Consider the following 6,000-nt stretch of genomic DNA (forward strand, 5'->3'; position numbering starts at 1 on the left):
CACTTATTCCAACTTAATTTTCTTTGCTTCAACTTTTAAGATTGCTTATTATTCTCTTTTACTCATTTCAATTTTTGATCCAATTTTCTTTCCACTTTTCACATGTACTCTTTTTTTTTAATTTGGAAAGATCTTAAGGGAGGCAACTCTGATTAAACTACTACTTTGCATCAGTTTGAAAAACAAACAATCTTTTGGAGAAGACAGAGAGGAATGTAGCAGCTGTTTATAAATACTGGAAAGGCAATCATTTGGTGGAAAAATTGGACTAACTGCAGGGTCCCACAGAAGAGAATTAAAACAAGGGGGTAGAAGTTTCAGAAGGAGATTTTGTTTCAACATAGTAAAATAGGAAAATAAAAAGCAGCATGCATGATAACTATGGAGTCTTAGCCTTGGCATCAGGAGGACATTGATTCAAATCCTTTTTCTGAAACATACTAGCTACATGGCTGTTGGCAAATCATTTAATTTCCCAGACATGAAACGGTTGTTACTGACAAGTTGCTGAGTTGAACCTCTGGAGGGAATTTCCATGCTGAGAATTCCTTGTACCAATGAAATCTCAGACTTGAATCCGATTAACTCAATAAGGGAGACCACTTTAACAGTTAATTGTGTCAGAAAAATTGATGAGGTGGAGATCATCCAGAGAGGGCAACCGGAATGGAGAAGAGCCTCAATGCCATGCCTTATCATTTCAAGAAGCTACGGATATTGAGAGAAACCTTGAAAGGGGCAGAAAAGTCATCTTTAAATATTTGAAGGACTGCCTTTCATGGAATGATAAGATTTATTCTGCTTGACCCTAGATAGCAGAAGTAGGAGAAATTGGTCAAAATTTTATTGGTTGCTGCAGAGACAAATTTAGGTTTGAGTAAGAAAAACGACAAAAAATAATTTGTCTACAGGGAATAGAATGGAAGTAGCAAGTCACTAAGCTTCCAAAACCAGAATGGACTACCATTGGAGGCATAGTGGATTTGCCTTAATTATGGATTGTGCAGCAAAGACTACATAACCACTTGTGATGTGTATCATAGAGGGGATTCTTGTTTAAGTAGGAAGTGGACTAAATGGCCCCTGAATTCACTTCCAACCATGTGACTCCAGGGGGATGGAATAGGCTTCCTTGAGGAGTAATGAAGCCCTTATAACTGAAAACGTTCAAGAAGAGGCTGGTTGATAACTTGGGGGTGGGGAGGGCAGGGCAATGAGGGTTAAGTGACTTAACCACGGTCATACAGCTAGTATGTGTCAAGTGTCTGGGGCCAAATTTGAACTCAGGTCCTCCTGAGTCCAGGGCCCGTGCTTTATCCACTGTGCCATCTAGCTGCCCCCTGGTTGATAACTTAAAAATAATTACGGGAGGCAGCTAGGTGGCACAGTGGATAAAGCACGGGCCCTGGATTCAGGAGGACCTGAGTTCAAATCCGGCCTCAGACACTTGACACTTACTAGCTGTGTGACCCTGGGCAAGTCACTTAACCCTCATTGCCCCACAAAACAAAAACAAATAAAAATAATTATAGAGGGCATTTGTAATCAAGGACAGGGTTCTTCTGATTATGAAATTGAATGCTTTTATTCCTAATGTGGAGTGGCTTACAAGTATGAGAAAAGTTTGTAACCACCTAGATACTCCTAAGTACTTTACCGTGGAGCTTCCAAAAAACATTCCTAAACTAGCATAAAACAGATACCATTTTATATTGTCCAAGCAAGCCCTTCCCCATTAGTGTGCATAATTAAGAATCAACTATACTAAAATTTTATGTAATGATTATTCTTTTTCCTAGAGGGATTTGACCTACTTATGTGTCACTTCTTTAGAATTGATATAGAATTTTACAGTTTTATGGGCTTTTGAATGTCTGCTTTTGTTGCTGCTATTCCCATCAAAGATGATCATTTAAAAAAAAAAATAGAGGCTTCGTTATTTGCTTGTTTTATTATACTCCCAGCAAGGCAGGTTAGCTGAGGTACAGTGAAACTGTCAGTTAGCCCAGCTCCCAGCATGCTCACTTCCTTTCCTATAACACTGGCAAAAGCCAACAGAGATCAGTGAAATGCACAATCTACTCTTTGCGGGGGCGCGGGGAACCTTCCATGCCCTCAGCTGACATTAGTCATGCTGCGTTTCACTCTCTCCTCTTCAAGCCACCTCCTCCACAACTTCCTAGCTAACTGTATTGCTGCTTTTCCTTACTCCTATATTTCTGAGACTGTGAACCATGATCAAATCAACTCTACCATTATTTCTATTGACTCAGGTGGACAGTTACATTCCCTCTCTACTACATCCCTATGTGTATTGGGTTCTCTGTTAGAATACAATTCCTTGAGGACCAGGACTATCTTTGCTTTTATATTTGTATCTCCAGAACTTAGCACAGTGCTTGGCATATAGTAAGCACTTATTAAGTGCTTTTTCGTCTATTTATCACCTTCCTATCTGAATTTAAAAACAAAAAGGTAAGGCCCAACTGGAATTTTGGTTTATGGTCATGTTTGTTGGAATCCACTTATATTGAGGTTTGTACTTCTTATAAGTTGTATAATGCTAATGCATGTCTGGGTTTTTTTTTTTCTTTCAGTAATATCATGTTTATCTATTTGTTCATTTTGATTCTAAAACTTTTGGTGTTGGAATTGTGTTTAGCCCACTCGCTATTCCAGGTACTACTGTATCTTTACAAGGGACATTTGATTTTTTTGGAGTATTATTTTGTAGGATTTTTTACTTTACGTTCATTCTGGTTTGAATTGAACCATATTTCTCATTTGCCAAAATATCTTTGAATTCTAGTCACGTTTTGCTCTAACACTTCTGGGATTATGAAAATTTCTTAACAAAAACCTTTATATTCTCGTAAAATTTATTTCAGAGGTAAAGTATTTTGGGTTTTGCAGCAGCTAATTTTGAAATAAAATCTGTAGAAATATTATTTTTTGAAAGTTGATGGCTTTTTGTTTTATTCTGGATTTCTTTTGTACTCCCCATATTTTTAATATTCTGTGAATTGTTAGCATGCTAAAAGCATGTGCACAATTTCAGTATATTTAATTTTATTCTTATTCTTTATCATAAGTCAGTCCTTTGGAATTGTATTGGATCACTGTATTGATCAGAGTAGTTAAATCTTTTACCAGTGATCACCACTATAATATTGCTGTCACTATGTACAATGTTGTCCTTATTCTGCTCACTTTACTTTGCATCAGCATATATAAGGCTTCATGAGTTTTTATGAAACCATGTCTTTCATCATTTTTATAGCATCTTATAGCATAGTATATTCCATCACAGTCGTATACCACAACTTGTTTAGCCATTCCCAATTGGTGGTTGCCCTCAATTTCCAATTCTTTGCCACTACAAAAATAGCTACTATAAATTTTTGGTACATCCTTAGAGTTTGATTTACTTAAAACTAATATCTTCCTTAATCTACTCTCCCTCTTAATCCTCCTACCCCTTTCCTTCTTCCTTTTCCCTTTTGTTTCCCTATTGATTGACTCAACTTTATGTGTGTGAAGTTCGCATCACCTAGTCTCCCTACCCTTCTTCCTTGCTTGTATAACACCCTCTGCACCCATGTGCACCCTGATATTTTTTCCTTCCTTTTTCTTTTCTTCCCCTCCCTTTCCATTCTCCTTTAAAGATCATCAAAACATAGAATCATTTCTAAGCCCTCTTTTTAATTATTCTCCCATCCATAACCCCTGATGATAATAGGGTTCAGATGGGACATAAGTATCATTCCCCATATTGATATGTAAATAGTTTATCCTTATATAGTCCCTTATGATTGTTCACTAATGTTTAACTTTTTTTTAATTTATTTTTTTGCAGGGCAATGAGGGTTAAGCGACTTGCCCAGGGTCACACAGCTAGTAAGTGTTGTGTCTGAGGCTGGATTTGAACTCAGGTCCTCCTGAATCCAGGGCCAGTGTTTTACCCACTGTGCCACCTAGCTGCCCCTACTAATGTTTAACTTTAAATTTTTTTTCTTTTGACTCCTGTGTTTGCACTTCAAAGTTTCTACATAGTCTTTTCATCAGGAAAGCTTAGATGTCCTATATTTCATTAGAGGTTCATCCCCAGTCCCCACTCCCCACCCCATAGGATTACAATATAACTCAGTTTTGCTTGGTTATTCTTTGTTGTACATCTATGCATTTTGCCTTTTAGAATGTTATATTCCAAGGTCTTTGCTCCTTTATAGTGGTGGCTGTTAAATCATATGTGATCCCAGCTGTGGCTCCTTGGTGCTTGAATTCTTTGTGTATATCTGCTTGAAAATGAACTCGATTTTTTGACTGTGACATTCCTGGGAGTTATCATTTTGGGAATTCAGTTTGTGACTAGTGGATTCTTTCTGTTTCTACTTTCCCCTTTGTTTCTAAAAGATCTAGGTTGTTTTCTTTTATCATTTCTTGAAATGTGATGTCTAGGATCTTTTTTTGGTCATATGTTTCAGGTGTATAATGATTATTAAATTATACATCTCTTTTCCATGTTAATTATTTTTGTTATGAAACATTTTCAATTTTTTCAAACTTTTTACTTTGTTTTAGTATTTCTTTTTACCTTGTGGGCTCATTACCTTATATTTGATCTGTTGTAATTTTTCAGGGAGTTTGTTGCTGGAATGAAGTTTTGTATCTCTTTTGCCTAGCTGTTAATTACCTTCTTTCTTCTGTGTCTCTCATTTCTTTTATGATTTTTTTCTTATAGAGAACATTTTTTAAATTCTTGCTTCACATCTTCCAGGATTTGTGGTTGAATTTGTACCCAAGCCATGTTCTTCTTTTAGGCTTTGATTATAGATGTTTTGGAGTGATTCTCTACTTTTGGGTTTGCTTCTTGTGTCCTTTTCACCATAATTGCTTTTTATGATAGGATTCTTTTTTTGTTTGCTCATTTTTCCAGCCTACTTTCTTTTTTTTTCTTTTCTTTTTCTTTTTTTTTTTTTTTTTGTGGGGCAATGGGGGTTAAGTGACTTGCCCAGGGTCACACAGCTAGTAAGTGTCAAGTGTCTGAAACCGGATTTGAACTCAGGTACTCCTGACTCCAGGGCCGGTGCTTTATCCACTGTGCCACCTAGCTGCCCCTTCAGCCTACTTTCTAACTTTGGACTTGCTATTAGGGCCAGATTTTATGCTAATCTGGAGGTAATGTCTGGACTGAATTTGTGTCCTCTATGGTCTTGCTTTCTTGGGGATATGGAATGTTGTGTTATTTTAGAATCTTATGGACAGCTCAGGTTGGGGAACAAAAATCTTTTAGTGTTCCCAAAGTAGTATGATAACTGCCTTCCTGGTATGAACTCTTTTAAGTTCCTGACCTTCATTTGAATCTGAGCAACACACTTTTGGGCCAGTAGACTCCTGCTAGACTTATCTACTGTTGGGCAGCTGGACAGAGTCATAGAACTGTGGGTTCCCCTTTGGTCTGAGATTCCTGCCCTTGTTCTGCTGAAGGCTTCAGACTGGCCTGCATGCTAGAACTGAGCCCCATTCTGCTTCTGAATTCGGAGCCACATCCTGCTGCTTGCTTCTAAACTTGCTGCCTGCTCAGTACAAAGCCTAGGACCCTCTTCCATTTACTTGTATTCCTAGTTACAGGTGCCCTATTTAGTCCATGATGGATCTGTGACCCTGAATTGAGTAGTGACAGAGCTGGTGTGTCCTATACAAGATCACACTCCTTTGTGCTCTTCTTGCCATGGTATATAGCAAAGTGTCTTAAACTGTGGGTCACTACCCCATATGGAGTCACATAACTGAATATGGGGTTCACAAAAATTTGGCAACAGTAAAAGGTTATGGATACCTATTTTATATACCTATATGCCCAGGATTGCGTAAAAATTTCTCAGGTGAAAAGGGATTGCGAGTGGAAAAAAAAGCTTAAGAAGCCTTGGTATATAGCATTTTCCTGCCCTGAAAGGTTCTGGTCATTCCTGGATTGTTCACATTCCCAGTATCTTCAGA

This window comes from Dromiciops gliroides, chromosome 2 (assembly GCF_019393635.1).
Source record: "Dromiciops gliroides isolate mDroGli1 chromosome 2, mDroGli1.pri, whole genome shotgun sequence".
Taxonomy (NCBI): Eukaryota; Metazoa; Chordata; class Mammalia; order Microbiotheria; family Microbiotheriidae; genus Dromiciops; species Dromiciops gliroides.